At 41.8% G+C, this 16,769-nt stretch overlaps 1 long non-coding RNA gene across 1 annotated transcript in view; it reads right to left on the bottom strand.

The window, feature by feature from the left end:
- Window positions 1-11,705: 11,705 nt before the first annotated feature.
- LOC122465875 overlaps window positions 11,706-16,769 on the bottom strand; it is a 53,942-nt gene continuing 48,878 nt past the window's right edge. Inside the window, exons 2-3 of the long non-coding RNA XR_006290998.1 lie at window positions 15,287-15,489; window positions 11,706-11,951 (exon numbers count right to left, since the gene is read on the bottom strand). This is a non-coding gene — a long non-coding RNA (uncharacterized LOC122465875). The remainder of the gene's footprint in view (window positions 11,952-15,286; window positions 15,490-16,769) is intronic.

Below are 16,769 nucleotides of genomic sequence, written 5' to 3'. Positions count from 1 at the left end.
TGTATTAGCAGAAATGTTACAAGTTAGGACAGAGGTGCATTGACGGAAATATATGGGAAGCTAGTATAGTGCTTAGCTGCACATTAGGCCTCCGATCTAAAGTCTGAGAGGAGAATAAAAGAATAGCTAGGGGATAGTAGTATCTATGTGAGCAACAAAGGCAGCTCAGTTTACACAGTGCACCTCTGTTTGTTTTGGCAGATCTGTATGTGGATCTGTCTCTGGGCAGGATTTCCAGGTCTGTCAACTATGGTTAGTGTTCCTACCGCACCTGTGCCCAGGTAGATCTACATTTATCCATTGTTCTCTATGCAATTGTTCTCTATCTCCAACCCAAGATAAATTTTCTAGACATTTTCTTTTATACCCAATATCAAATTAGTATTGTGGCTTAAATCCCAGTCCCTTTGAAGTCAGTGGCAAAACTCCCACTGATTCCATTAAGACCAGTATTTGTGTGTTAAAAATACAGAATCTTTCAGGCACGCAGCAGACTCCAAATGTAACAAACGTATTGCATGTATGAGCAGAAAATTCCCCACGTGTTTGGCTCCCCATTTTTCACATTCTTTTTGGCACTGCTGCGGTCACAATACATGATATAATATTGAGCTATATGCACTTTAATATAATATGCACTGTAACATTTGGAAGGCAGGGTTGCAGCATTCTGTGGTATGTGACACACCTCCTTGATGCAAGTTAAAGGCATGTCAACAGCTGGTGTTTTTGGCTGTCACATATGACATCAACTAGCATGCCTCACTGGAGGAACCAGTGTGACGTGTCTTTCAATTCACTGAGAGCCGTGCCACGTCACAAAATACTGCCGTCCTTTTTTGTATTTTTATAAAGGATTTCCATTGTGTGCCCTTTCACATAGTGGGGCCAGATTTTCATCTGGTGTCAACTGACTTCATGGGAGTCAATAGAAGGTAACCAGTTTACACCAATTGAGGGTGTGGCCCTAGGCATCAATTTTACACTGTCCTAATGCATCCTTGGCAGTGCAAGAGTATCCCACCACACCTACTACACCATTTAGAACAAACTGTATTATTAGCCACTCAAATGCTTTGGTGGTTCCATTTCTGGGGCTTACTGATGATCATTCCAAAGAGAATCCTAGGGAATTGTACGTAACAGCATTTATCATACATGTAAGTAGAATCCATTTAGCATAAGCAAGTATTTCCAATCACAGGTTTCACTATGACTATTCCAAGTGAATAGTATTCACTGACAAAGTCTGAAGTAGAGGGCTTCCTTGGCTTCATTATTTTGATTGTAAGTGAATTATTCCACGTGTCTGAGGAGTGGTGTGGTGGTAGAAAAATCAAAGGCAAATCCCAAAATGATTTATCTGCCTGTGCTAAAATGGATTCTGGGTATCCATGGAAAGCTGGAGTCTTCTAAGCATCCAAGTCATTTCCCTGCAAACACAGTTAAGCTCCCAGCCATCCCCTTTATGGCCTTCTTCCACTCCCATCTTTGCATCTTCTGTGCTGCCCCTTATACTTGGAATTCCCTTGCTCTCCCTGTGATCTCTCATCATTCAAATCCTCCTGTAAGACACAGTTCTTCCATTCAAGTATCAGAGGGGTAGCCATGTTAGTCTGGATCTGTAAAAGCGGCAGAGTCCTGTGGCACCTTATAGACTAACAGACGTATTGTAGCATAAGCTTTCGTGGGTGAATACCCACTTCGTCAGATGCATGTCTTCCATTCAGTTGTTCCCAGATGATCCTTCCCACGTGAATATGTATGGCATTATGTGAGTGGGCGTCCCATCTGCACGGCATTATGTGAGTGGGCATCCCATCTGCACATTGAATGTTTGAACTGCACTTCACCCCATGCAGTAAAGGCTCCACACATAAGGCTCCACACATAAGAGCAGCCATGCTGGGTCAGACAAATGGTCCATCTAGTCCAGTATCCTGTCTTCCAGCAGTGGCCAATGCCAGGTGCTTCAGAGGGAATGAACAGAACAGGCAATCATTGAGTGATCCGTCCCCTGTCAGACATCCACGCATCATAAGCACTGAGTTTAGGCCTTATGTAGCATGTTGGGTCTTGCACAGGTTGTTTGCTGCACAGAGGTAAGTTTCATTCCTAGCAAATAGGCTGTCCCAATTCACCTTCCATAAACAAATTAACAGGAGTTGCACAACTGACTTCCTCGGCACTGCACAGAAATTATGCCCATAATATTTTCAGAATGCAAAATTTAGGCCATTAGCTATAAGAGGGAGTTAACCATTATAATGCAGATGACCCATTCAGCAAAGTTCACTTCACCAAATCAGCTTCTTTGTTGGGCCTCAAACTGAGAAACAAGATAAGACTCAGAGTCAATGGCTTATTTCCATGTGACTACATTTTGGAATGTGCAGCTATAAATACACACACCTGCATTTATGCCACATTAAACATTTTTCAAATGTGTGGTGTGTGTCAGATAAAATATAAAAGATGGCAGGAGGGATCTGTTTATGGTGAAAGTCTAAAACAAAATAAGCTGCATCCAAAAAAAGCGAGTATCCCTTTGTCGTTCATCAGCTGCCAAAGTGATTTGAATGTTGTTATTTCAGGTGGGATCTTTCCACTGTAGGTACCCAGAGAACAACTCTGTAAACAAGCACCTCCCCTTGTTGCTATGGCAACAGGGACATATATGGAGTTGAGGAAAATATGAGGTTTACAAGAGTAACAACAAAGGAACTAACTGGCAGGCATGGAAAAAACTATCGATCAATCAAACTAATGGTCCAAGAGAGCATAAACTAGCTCTTGCTAGCTACATTTATATCCAACATTTCACATTATAATGGAATCTGTGGGCCTGCTCCCATGCAAGTCAATAGGATCTTTACAAGCTCGTTCTTGTAGGAGCAGCACTGTCTAGCACCTGTGTTTTGATAGATGGAAAATGAGAAAGGTAGAATACCACATAGAGCCAACTCCTGGTCTTACTAAAGTCGATAGGAGTTTTGCCATTGAATTCAATGGGAAGAAAGTCAGATCTATAATATGTAGACGGTAGTTAATTTTACAGGCTTGATTTCCAAGTCCTGCTCTCCTTACACAAGTGAAACACCCACTGACTTTAATGGGAGGCTTACATGAATAAGGAGGACAAGATTTGACTTTCAGTAGTTTATTTAATCCTAATTGTGATCCACTGGTGGTGGTTTGACATTAGATTTGCAGAGCAATAGGCTTGTGGCACGCATTTCTCTGAAACACACAGCCTTACATTCTAGTCACATGTGGTGAAGTAGCACCGAATTCTAGTTTATACAAAGAGCTTTATGAGGTCACAGCAGCATTCTACTATCAGCCCTTTGGCAAAAGACTGGAGGCAGGAACAGTGGAAGTGCCCTAAAAGTGGGGGGGGGGCTACAGGTGCCCCAACCATGCCGTCCCCTCCCAGGCCCCACCCTCACACCACCCCTCCCCCCCCAGGCCCCACCCTCACACCACCCCTTCCCCCCCCCGAGGACCCGCCCTCACACGCCTCTTCCCTCTGAGACCCCACCCTTGCACCACCCATTCCCCCTGCCCTCACACCACCCTTTACCCCAAGGTCCCGCCCTCGCACCACCTCTTCCCCTGAGACCCCACCCTTGCACCACCCCTTCCCCCCAAGGCCCTGCCCCTGTGCTGCCTTTTCCCCACCAAGGCCTTGCTCCTCTGCAACCCCTGCCCCTCCCTTATGGTCAGTAAAAAGTGGGGGGGGCCATGGCCCCCTGGTCCCCTCCCCCGGTTCCGGCGCCCCTGGCTGGAGGATGTTAGACAAGAAAGCAGTTAGCTCCTTCCCTTCCTGGACTAGAGACTAATTATTTGGTGTCAGTGGTTATGGCACATTTCAGTTCCAGAAATGGGATGCAGCTGGAAGACATTGTTACTTGTGGAACAGAAGCTGGCAAGATCTTTCAATAAACAATGCTTCACATCAAATGATGGCAAAAATAAGACCAGAAAAAAAGAAAATTTAAATTGGGGCAGCCTTAAATTAATACTAAATAAATTGGCGTGATGCTCAGTAGCTTCTGTAAGCTTTTCCATTATCACATTGACATCATAATACTGTAATCCAACCACACAGTTCTCCACAAACAAGAGTAGACTGACTTTAAAGGCACAGCCTGCATCATGGGTGGTGTGGAAGAAACCTTATGGTGGAGGCAGCACAGTGCGCCCAAGCTCCCAGAGAAGTGCAGACACAGTACCATCTTTCATGGGCTCTCCTACCCCACCTCCCCTGTGCAGGGTCCACTCTGCTGAGCCCCTAAGAGTCTGACATTAATAGCCACCCTGAACTCTAGTAGTCCCTGTGCTTAGGAGGATTCTGTGTTGAGGGCTGTGACTGTGCCTGGCTCCTCCACAGGAACTCAGTGAAGAGAAGCTCCCTCCACCCACACATGATGGACAAGGTATGCTTGGCTTCTACAGGAGATATAGGTGTGACTTCCAAAACCACCCAGGATTGGCTTAACTCCATCCCATTGAAGTCAATGGCAAAATTTACTGCCTTCAATGGGAGCAGAGTTCAGTCAGTGAGGTCGCAGGGAGGGTGTAAACTGATGTTGAGTGTACATATGTACCTTGAGAAATTACCAGTCCCTGTTACTGCCAAACTTCTTTTATCACTTTTTGCTTTTAATAGGTTTGCACAGTTTATTTGCTTAGGAGTCAGTTTGTCATTATGAATGCAAGATGCCTGCACAACCAGGTTTATTTACTAGGATTTATATGGCTTCCTGACTCTGTGAGGACCTTTGTAACCAAGGCCAAAGCTGCTCTGTTACCCTTTCACATCGCTCTCTGCAATATTTTCTGGACTGAAACCTGGGACCCGGGTTTCATTTGAAGACGTCAGCTGGAACACAGGGTTTCCACCTCTGATAATACTACAATAAAAGTGGAAGTGGTGTAGCTCGCTGTAATCAAAGGAGGAGAAAGGTGTGAATTGTTCTTTCTTTGATCTTGGGCCATATATAAGCTATTTTTGACCAGCATGGGTCAGTATTTTCTTAAAGCATGGTCCTACTCTGTAAAACTAGTATCATGTGGTTCCATTTTTATTGTGCCATTCAGTGATTCCATGTCAAGCACAAAACAAACAAAGAGTTTACTATTAAAAAGTACTTTTCTTCCTGACACAGAGTCACAGGGTCTGGTCACAGAGTGGGGCATAGACCAATCTCCTGGAAGTGACCCCTTCAGTGTGCTGGGCTCCCAGGACCTGTAGAGTTCTGCAGGGGCAGGCCCATGGCCTCCAAGACTCTGAGAACAGGTCTTTGGCACCAGCAAACCCTGTGTCTCTCCATGGCTCCCTGCAGAAAAGCCAACCAAGACAGACTCCTGCAGGAGGCTTATACTGAGGCTCTTCAGGGCTCAGGGCTCTCAGTGAGTATTTGCAGTGACATAGGCAGCCTTTTCAAAACAAGGTAACCATTTATTGGTCACCTGGAGCACAGAATCTGAAAAGCCTGAGGTTAGCAGAGAGAGGCAGAAGTTAAACCATAGTCTATCCTGGCCAAGTCAGCGCCATGATGTGCCAGCTAAGCTGTGATGGGCTCCATCTCTGGCCCTCTTCCCCTGTCCCCCTTTTGTCTCCTCAGGTCCAGACTTCTCTAACCCTCAAAAAGGGGAACCCTTCCTCCCGTCATCTGACACATCGTTCTCCAGCTCTGAACACAAGTCCCACCCACTGGGGTTTCCTGCTGTTAGGTTGTTCAGTTGTTCAGGAATCCATTTGTCTTTCTGAACCCTCTGTTGATTTGGATCAGTTTGAGCCAGTTCTTTCATGACTCCAGTCATTCCACCCAGGGCCGGATTAAGACCTTTAGAGGCCCTAAGCACTGAAAAGATTATGGTGCCCCCCCCCATATGTAATTCAAAATAAAAACGATACTATACTGTAAAATAAAATTTTATTTTTCGAAATGACACAAAACTCACATGTATGCTAAAATTAAAATAGCTTCTTTCTAGATTTTCTGATTGCAAAATTCTGGATACGTTCATCGAAGCAGACTCGAAGAAGCATGTCCGCTTCCATACATAATAGGGAAAGTGAATCAAGTCTGTCCTGACACATTGTTGTTCTCTGAGGGTTTTTTATTTTTTTCAGCAGAGAAAAAGAGCATTCTGTGGAGCAGTTAGTAATCATCAATGTTAGAAAAATACATAGTGCGCTCTCTACATTTGGAAATACACATTGTATTCCATCTTTCGGTATTGTGTCATGAAGATCAATGTGACTGAATTTCATTTTTCCTGTTTCATTAAACTTTGCGTGCATATAACAGTGGAACTGCCGTACTTCTCCACAGAGATTCGTGTTCAAGTCAACAGGGTATGAGTCAACTAGCTTTTGGGAACCTTGTGAATATTGTTTGTCAGATAAGTCCATATCATTTAGAAAAGAAAATCTACTTGATACTTCTTTGTACACTTCACCTCTCCTCTTCATCTGAGCTTCTAGTGTATCAATTATAGCGTAGTAAGTAGATACGCAAAATTTGTCTCTAGGATTCAATGCTTTTTCTGTTGCACTGCTATCATTTGCTTGTTTTTTCCTGATTCGCCTGCGGGACTGGGCTTCTTTGTAGTTAGTATCAGGCAAGATTATCTTTTGATATGTCTTCAAATCTTTCGAAATCATTCCTCAAAGTGTGTAAGTGGTCTGCTAATGATTGACAGAGGTCTGCATATGTTTTCAAATCCAATTCTTTTTCTTGGAGAGCTTGACTTGTGTGGTAAAAGTGTTGTAAAATTTCATTCCACATGGTCAACATGAATACAAATTCTAGTTCTTGCATCTTGTTTGCAATGTTTTCTGCCTCTCGTATAGTTTCTCCCTTTTGTGATTGGTCTTCAGCTGTACTTTCTAATGCATCCACAATCTTTGAGTAGGACTCCAGAATTGCACTTGTTGCCACTCCATGTGCCTCCCAGCGAGTATTAAAAAGAGATTTCAACACACAATCATTGCCCAAATACGTTTTAAGAACTACCCATCGGTGTGTTGAGGCAGAGAAAAATGTATAAAGTGGACTATTGAGAAAAAATGTATAAATGGACTATTGAGAAAAAACTTACTGCCACCGGACAACAATCAACAGTAGTGCGGCCAACAAGATTGAGAGAGTGTGCAGCTCATGGTAGGTGGGGATAAGTAATAAAAAAAGAACAGAAAAATGGGGGAAGAGTGTGTAGTGGAGTGTAAGGAAGTCTAACAAAGTTCTGATTTCTCCCATGATTGACTACTTCGATGCTTTTTTGGAAATATCAAATATCAAATTTTTTCAAAAAAAATCTCATTTTGTTTTTGGTGCCTCCTGCTTTGCTGGTGCCCTAAGCACGTGCTTAGTCTGCCTATCGGGTAATCCAGCCCTGATTCCACCCAGACAGCAAGGTGACACACACCCTGTCTCCTGCAGTGTTCCAGGAGCAGTGACACTGTGAACGTTTTTGTACCCACTGGGTAGCAATGCAACATACAGCGAGAAACTGAAGTATGCCTAGGATTCATACAAATATTACACAAAATTCCCACTTCACCACATCTCCTGTCTTCCAATCCAACAGACTGAGTTTAGGTTCAGAGATTCAAAGGGAGCTCATTGACTCCTGTGCATACCCCATGGGGATATTTCTCCTCTCACTTACACCAGCACATATCAAGAATAATTCCATTGAAGCCAATAGCATTACACTGCTGTAAGAGCAGCATTGGTTACAGGAGAATCAAGCCTCATGATTTCAAGTTATGTCCTCCATGACACCTGTACAGCCCCATTGCCTGCATTGCGCAGGTGTAATGGTAGTGGATTGGAACTTAATAAGCAATTATTGGGGTGATTCACAAGAAGGAATAGAATGCAGCTCACTGTCTCTTGTCTCTACTGGCTCAGTAAGAAAACAATAAAGACTTGGCACAAGAGTAGAAGGCTAGGACTCTGAATAGACATGGGAAGCAGATCTATGGAGTAAGACTAGGACATTTTAGAACAGTAATTCTGCAGACTTGTGCTACATTTAAATATACACTCAGCTTTGATAGCAATTCACCCTGTTCTAATATTCAGCTGCTAAATAGCTACAACAGTTTCATCTCCCCCTCCACGCACCCCTCATCCTGAACATCTGATAGATACCAAGCTGTGTTATGTATGCTAATGTGGGGGGAGGAGGGAAAAGACCATTACCAGACACAAAATGGTTCTAGCAGAGATACGCACCAGCTATAGCCCCCACTATTTATGTAAAAGATGTTGCTTCCAAATGCTATTTGATTATTATTCCTAATCTCAGTAATCTCCTCTAAATGGGTTTATTAAAGTGTCCTCAGAGTCATTGTGTAGTCTATCTATTCTAACAACCATTTTGCAATGATTGCTATCCAACTCAAATCTGTTTCTAGGGATTTTTGTATGTTATTATATATCTAGTAAAAGTATTTTAATTTTCTTTCCTTACAGTACAGCTACAGGAAACCTGCTGTGGAAACTATCTTCAGAACAAACATGGGCATAAAATCAGCTGAACCCATGGCTTTATGTATCCTCATCTCTTTTGTCCTTACCCAGAAATTTAATTCCAAATAAATTTTCTCAGATACACTGACCTGTCTCTTTCTAAACATAGGCCACTTCTTACTATCAGAGTCCATGGAGAAAGTAGAGCTGGATCCTTCTCTTGGTGCTGCCCCTGACTGCTCTGTGACTTTGGGCAAGTCACTTAGTATCTTTCTGCATCTCAGTTTTCCCATTTGTAAAAATGTGAGGGAATGACACTTTTGGAAAGTGCTTGGAAATCTTTGCATGGAAAAATGTTGTTTAAGTGCTCAGTTTTATCACCTTGCTGCTTTTTCTTTCTTCCATCTATTAATTGTAATAAAATCCACAAATAATCCCAACAGAGATATTTGAATCAAAAGTTCATTTAGTACATCAATTAAACCCGGAGCTGGCTTCCTGCCATTTCAGTCTAGGTGAACTGGTTAATAATCTACTGGTTACAACAGGGAAATTGGAGCATGAATTCTCTACTGACTTTGCTCCTGACTCACTGTTATGTTTCTGAAATATAAATAACAGCACTGAAGCATTTATATGAACACAATGCATATAAAACATTGCATGGATTTTGTAGATCTAAGATAAGGACATTTTGGTCAGTCAACTTTTGGGTACCTTTCAAATGGAACAAATCAGGGGAAAAGAAAATTTTAAGCTCAGTCCAGCAAGGTGCTAGGAGTTAAGTATGGTTATGTAAGTCAATAGGGGTGGAGGTTGCCCAGCACCTCCCAGGATCAGGCCCTTCTTTTGAAAAATCTCACAAGAAAATAATTACTCCTAATCAAAGATGAAGGACTCCCTCTTGCCCCTCCACCCCCATAGGTCTATATTAAGCAAGATAGCATTTCAACCATTAGACAGAATGTTCCTGAGGAGTTAGGGTTGCATAGACTTTGTTCATTACTATTCTGACTCAGCAGGTTCTTATTAGCTGAATAAGTCAAACTTTTGGATACCTCTTCACAAGCTGTCCCTTAACTGTTACAATCAAGACTATGAATGATGCTCTTATACAAAAGCATCCTTGCTCAGCAACAAACTTTCCTCATGATCTCATACTAGGAAGCCAAATAGCAATGGCATGGTGGTAACTTAGAGCATCTGTTAACTGATACAGAGAAATTCTCAATTAAAAACAAATCAGAACAAACCCTTTTTTACTTCAGCTTATAGATAAACCTAACTTCTAAAACAATGTTCTTCTGATAGATTATTTCATGTGAGACCTGTGGCTAGAGAGACACACTGGTTAATTTGTCCAGCTGTCAGCTGGACAGTCGACTTGGGTTTAGCACTCTACAGCAGTTCTGAACATATGTTGCTTTTGTCTTAAACTACATTTCTAATGCTAAAGCTTGGAAATCAGATTAAATTAATGCAAAGAGGAAATTTGGGGAACGAAATTGATTATGAATGTCTTTGACAGAAATCCCCAAATGCACGTATTGCTTTAACGTCACCTCTTTGTCTCTGGTGTTCTTGGAATCATTTGTTTTATATATTTGTGCCATTGCCTCATGCTGCTGACTTTAGGGTCACAAGTAATTAAATAAATGAGATTTGGAAGTGAGGTTGGACGTCTTCATAATTCTCCTTTCATCAGCTGAATTACACTACTGTTAATCTGATTCCCAGCTAATGTGCTGGCTAATGATACAGCTATACTTACAAAGATAAAACACAAAGGTTTGATATAAGAACAACCAAATCCCAAAACTTTCCTATTCCAAAAGAAGAAAAATAGGCTTGATCTGTTATACAAATGTTAAAGATTATCTTGAACATCCCTCAGGTTTGAGGAGTGGAGTCTGAATCCAAAGGCTACAGCTTTAATAATCTATTCAATATGATTCATCCTGTACCTCAACAACATTTCAGACAATCAAGAAATCTAATCACTAGTTCCTCAGATTTGAAGGCATTTGCTATGGCCTTCCAGTTTCCTTTGCCAAAGAGACATCACAGCTACCATAACCATAAACTGAAAGCCATTCCATCCAAAACCTTAATTCTTCCTCTTTCCCCTATCATTTGCCTTTTGGGCTGACAATTAGATTTCCCCCAAAGTGAATATTTCTTTTTTAAAAGTTTCAACAAAATTTGAGTCTTTTTTGAGTGAAAGTGTTCAAGCAGAAAAACAATATTCATACCCCTTTACAAAAGGGTGAAGAGCTTATTGTACTCAGCCAGTTCAAAAAACTGGATTTTACATCTCAAACTTGCCATGAATCTAAATCATCAACCACATGCTTAAGAAACTAATGAATTTACCAAGTCAGTAATACACACAGTTCACATCCTGACCTTGCTTTCCCAAAGTTCAGGGCCATTCAGATACCAAGGTTTTAGTTTGGGTCTACCCCAAATAATGGGAAATAAAATTGTCAAGTGGCAGCACAGCCACTTCTAGTCACTAGTGAGCAAAAGGGAAAAAGTGGCAGAAATCAGGGAAATGGTTCTAGCAGCTAACGCCCCTCATTCAACGCCCCTCTCTTACCCTGCCAAGACCGGACCCTGGAGCAATAGTGAAGGCCACTTACCCTGCACAGAACATGTAGAGAGTCACATCCAAACTGGCCAATAAATATTTTTGACAAGTTGCAGTAACCCACGCTATGTGGCTTTGAAGTAGGCATTTTATGAAGGGGGGAAATGCTAGTAATGGTATACAAAGCTAAGAAGTTTGGGGGCATGGTTTGTTTGTTTACTTCTAATAGATGGTATTCTGTGGCTCTTTTTATGGAGGTGTTGCCTGTGGTGTTTTAAAAAGATTAATTGCCCAGGGTTTTGCATGGCTCTCTGAAGAGCTCAGTTTATGTGGTGTTTTACAGAGAAGTTGTATTAGTCTGGTTTTAATTTGGCCTTTTTATTGGTCCTTCCATAACTGGTTTCACAGTCATGCCTTTGTTGCCTTTGTAACCATGAGGTAAAAGGCCTGTTTCTAAATATAACAGTTCAGCAGCGGTGATAAGATAAGAGTCAATGGCACATAGCTGGAAAGTCATTCATTCAGGAGTCTCTCTCCCAGGACCACCCGCGATGAGAGCCACCATAGTTTCAAAGCCTTTCTTGCTTTATTCTGCCTGAGCCCTGTGCACTGTATATCAAAAGTCAACATGAGGAGAGAGGTTCTTCTCTGAAGAATTTAAGGATGGCGTCTTAAAATGAATACAGCCTGGGGCAGCATTGACTCTAGTCACCCAAACCCATTGTACTCTGCAGCCTCATGGACACTCCAATTCCCAAGGACTCTCAATGGCAGCGGGGTTTAATGAGTATCATTTTCACAATCTTGTGGCAGGTCCAAGGGCCCCTCTTCAGGGTTCACAGGTTACCCAATATGACATCAGACCAGCCCTAGCAAGGAGTAGGAGAAATAGGCTGTGTCAGAGATTCCAGAGTAGGAAAACTCTTTCACTTCCAACAAAAGCAACTCAATGGCTAAGAGCTCCATGTTTTAGGGTATACCAGCTCACCCATCCTGGCTTTCTCAGATTTTTTGCCAAGTCTTCAACAGGTCCCATATAATTATCACAACTAACTTGCTATTAATGGATTTAGCAAAGGTGAAGGCATTGTGAAATATTTCCAGTTTTCCATGCAAAGATTTCACTACATTTCTAATACTTCTAAACAAATAACTGGCTCTGGCTATGTACAATACTGCCAACAGCATTGTTAGATCATTTCTTATTCTATTGCCAATTATAAAGTCAGGCATTAAGGCACTGAGGAAACTACTGTTCCTAGAGAAGCTGACACAATAATGTCATGTAGCTATTTAATGTGACAATGCAGACAATGGGTTTACTACTGATGGAACTGTTCACATCGCAGTCCTTAAGTGTTATGACAAGATATTGTTAGGGTGCACATTGGCTACAAAGTGGTTAATACAACTGGACAGTTCCCCCCACCCCGGATTGAACTACTTAATGTTTAAAATGGTCAAAACACACGCTTCTTTCTGGCCAAGGAACAGGAGTAGCTAAGCTGTATATATATGGGGTTTTAATGGCATATTATCTTCTTTTGTGCATATTTATTTGGCAAAAATTAGCAGCCAGCAATATCCATCTGCCCGTTAGCCCTTTTACAAGAATTAAGAAGCAGGGTGATCCAGTGGTTAGGACACTAGCCTAGGACTTGAGAAACTTGGGTTCAATTTTCTATTTCCTGTGTGAACATAAGAACAGCCATACTGGGTCAGACGAAAGGTCCATCCAGCCTAGTATCCTGTCTTGCTGCCAGTGCCAGGTGCCCCAGAGGGAATGAACAGGTAATCATCAAGTGGTCCACTCCCTATCGCCCATTCCCAGCTTCTGGCAAACACCATCCCAGCCCATCCTGGCTAATAGTCATCGATGGACCTATCCTCCATGAATTTATCTAGTCATTTTTGAACCCTGTTATAGTCTTGGCCTTCACAACATCCTCTGGCAAAGAGTTCCACAGGCTGACTGTGTGACCTTGAGCAAGAGTTACAGATTAATGTGAATCAGGATTTTGTTCTTCTCTATAAATTTGAGAGAAAAAAAAAAAAGTTTCCATGTTCCCCTATAGCCTCTGCTATCCACTTTCCTCCAATTTGTGCACCATTTAAAGACCTGATTCCCCACCCTTTATTCATGTTGAGTAGTGCTTATTCATACAGGGTCAGACTGTGGCCCACCTCGTGCACCTATGCGTGCTAGGCTGAGGATGCAACGCCCTTTCTCCCCTGTACTAATGATGACCCTTACCATGGATAACTGCACAGGAGGGAAAGCAGCCTCCACAGGACCACAGCTTTCTTCCCCTGTGCATGTGGGTGGGAATAGGAAGGAAAGGGGAACATACTGGCCTGGACAGCTGTCAGAATCTGCTTCCCAGGCTGCTCCTCAGCAGCATGAACAATGCACTGGCCATTGCTTTGGGCTTGTGGCAAAGCCCTGAATGAGTCCGTCAGCAGCACTCAAAGTAAGGTTATAGATTCAGGCCCTGGAATGTACCCTTCTCAACCCGCCAAGCTCCAAAGGTGAAATACACCATGTGCCAAAGACCCCAAATGAACACACACAAATAATCGTGCAGAAAAATTACAGTGATTTGGGATTCATTCTTTTAGTGTGAATAACTATCACCTCAGCTTCATTATTATTATTTCTATTGCAATAACATTGCAAGGCCCAACTAAGAAAGGAGCCCCTAGTATGCTAGGTTCTGTACATACACATAGTGAGAGAGTCCCTGCCTCAAAAAGTTTAGATGATTTTTTATTTCTGAGGTAAATGGTCAATAGTAAAAATGAGGGGACATGACATTTGTGTGCAACGCTGGTAACTTTGGGACTAAACCAAGCAGCAAGCCTGAAAATGGGCATCCTTAGGTAGGCCCCAAAGTATTAATAGCATTACTTCAGGATGTGCAGCCTAGTGTAGGCTTTAAATATATGTACACCTGAATGAACAAAATGTGTTATGGTGAAAATCAGAAATTAATTTTTACTCTTATTTAAATGATCTCACTAAGTCAATTATAAACCAAGGAGGTTGCCCTAAAAGTCCAAAACAGCAATGCAACTCATTGGGGTTCTGCAACATTCTGCCTTAATCGGTAATACAATTTGTGAAGATATTTGGTCAGTTCTGCTCTTTGGAGAGAACTGTCCATATCAAGGAAATAGTCATAATTTGCATATTATGGACACAATTTTGAAATGCTCTTTTTAAAATAGTTGTATTGATAACAAATGGAAGTTGCTGGTTTTGTAATGAAAATATCAATAGCTGCTAAAGATCAACTGCATAGTCATGCTAACCAAAATTTCTAAGCAGTAGGGGTTACATTCTAGACAGACCATCACTCTGGAATACGTCTATAAGAAGCACATGTTGAGAACTGCTTGCATTATGGTTTTGTTTTTAGGCTGTGCAGTGCCATACACTGTTATAATCTGGCCAGTATTCATCCCAACGGTAACTGCATTTTAGTTTTGTATTCCTTCTTGCTACTGAGCCAGAAGTTGCTGCCAACCCAACATATTTACATGGCCCTTACTAGAGGAATCAGGAGAAGTTACAGACATAGCACTCAAGGGACTCCATGCCAGGCCGTTCCATGGAGTACTGCATTGTCTGCAGACCTGTGGTATGAGAGGTTTAGTGGTGGTGCAAGCTGTGGGTGAGGCATCAATGCAGCCAATGGCTCTACAAACCAATGCTTAATTTGTGCCAGGGTTTTCCAGGGCTGAGCCCCGGGCACCTTTAGGCTTGGCAGTTCATAGCCTCAGCACCTCTGGGCTTGCTGCATCAGTTTTGAATGTAAAAAAAATTGCTTGAGCCCCGGCACCTGTTTCATTACAATTTAAGCACTGCTGCAAAACTACACAGCTCTATCAGCTAAAACCCTTCATTAAACAGGGCACCGGGGCCTGGCCACTAGCACAGTTCATTGGTTGGAATAGTGGTCAGGAAGCAACTAGACAGTTGTTCAGCATCCTGCTTCCTTGGAGGCAGCCCAACAAAAAGCAAAGTTAAATAATCTTTGGAAATCTTCTCTTGTTTAATCATAAATGGATTTCAGTTTTAAAAAGTTAAATGGAAAAGTGATATTTCAGCCTTTGGACAGCTGCTGTACCAGGTGGCATGTGGTGAACCTACCCCGGGGGCCTGAGAAATAAATAATATATAAAGGTCTTATATTTCACTAACTTCAGATAAGTATGTGGAGCTTCCTAGAACGAGCCTGAAGGAAGGGGGAGCCTGAGAAATCGCAATGAGCAAACGGGAGAAAGGCTTTCATTTGGTTAGAGATGTTTCTCTTCACGCGGTTCCTCAAACAGCAGCTCTCATTCAGTGTCAGCTCCCAAGGACTCAGTGCTAGACTTTCAAAGCCGACTCCTTCTCTGATGCATCTGAGAGAAATAACATGTCATCAGATCATAAGCTTGTGCCAGAATTGTGATTTGTTTGTCTAGACTTTGGTCACTCAAATATGTTTATTGCTAAACATCATGAGAAATATGCAACAAATAAAGAAGTGTCTAAGATCCTTCATGGCTGTCTCTACTGGCTCAGCCTGTGTTAGGCCATACTGTCAGATCTTAAAGTTCACCTTTAGATTTGCTATCTCTGTCTACAACACACTGCTATATTCTATCAGAACGGTGTATTTGACAATCATCAGCATTCCTTCAGTTTGAGAGCACGGCTTTCAGAATTCTTTGTCTAGTTCTAGACACAGTATATTAAACAGAAAGAATTGTCTCTTGATTCCATGAAGTCAATGTGAGCTCTACCATTTTAACCCTTTAAAATGAAAAAGATCAGATTTATCAGAAATCAGATTAAGTTCACAAATTAAAATGGTGTCTGAATAGTCTCATACTGTTCAATGTTCCATTGCTAACTTTACAATTAAATAGAACCCCAGCCCTACTTCACCGAAGCTCTCATTCAAAGTACTCTTAGTCTAATAATATTCACAAGTCTTCTATATTCAACAATCATCAGGAAAAAAAATCCAAGCCTGTCATTTTTTGGCAGGGAGAGAAGAGACACATTTTGGTCATAATTTTTTACTCTTTGGAGCTATTCAGATGCCACAGTGGTGGGTCCCCAGTATGAGAACCTACAGAAAGATGGTTTTAATTGTTTCCATTTAATCTAATATAATACAATAGAAAATAGAGAGCTAATACAATAGAAGCATTTTCTGATTTTACAAGAAAAGCCAGTATATTGGATATTACAGAGCTAAATTAAGAAATAAGTGGTTTTCCCATGAAGGAGTTTAACAGAGAAATTAGCATCCAAAGTTCCAATCCCCACTCTTTAATTGACTTACTGTGTGGCCTTTGGCAAGTCATTTCTCCACCTTGATCCAATCCAGTGGTATTGGAACAATTTTTTATAGTGGGGGTGCTGGAAGCCATTGAACAAAACTTTAAGACAAACTATAAGCCTTGTATGGATGGAACCCACTTCAAGCCAGGGGGTGCTGATGCACCCGCAGCACCCCTAATTCCAACACCCTTAATCCAATCTGTAAAATGGAGATAATATTTATTAACCTGTCACTCATGGATAGAGTGGCCAGACATCCTGATATTACGGGTGTTTTGTCTTACATAGGCAACTATTACCTCCCCTCCCCTGAAAAAGAAAGTGTCCCAATTTTTGACACTTGCTATCC

The sequence above is a fragment of the Chelonia mydas genome, chromosome 5, assembly GCF_015237465.2.
Source record: "Chelonia mydas isolate rCheMyd1 chromosome 5, rCheMyd1.pri.v2, whole genome shotgun sequence".
NCBI lineage: Eukaryota > Metazoa > Chordata > Testudines > Cheloniidae > Chelonia > Chelonia mydas.
This window is presented reverse-complemented; position numbering and strand designations above follow the sequence as displayed.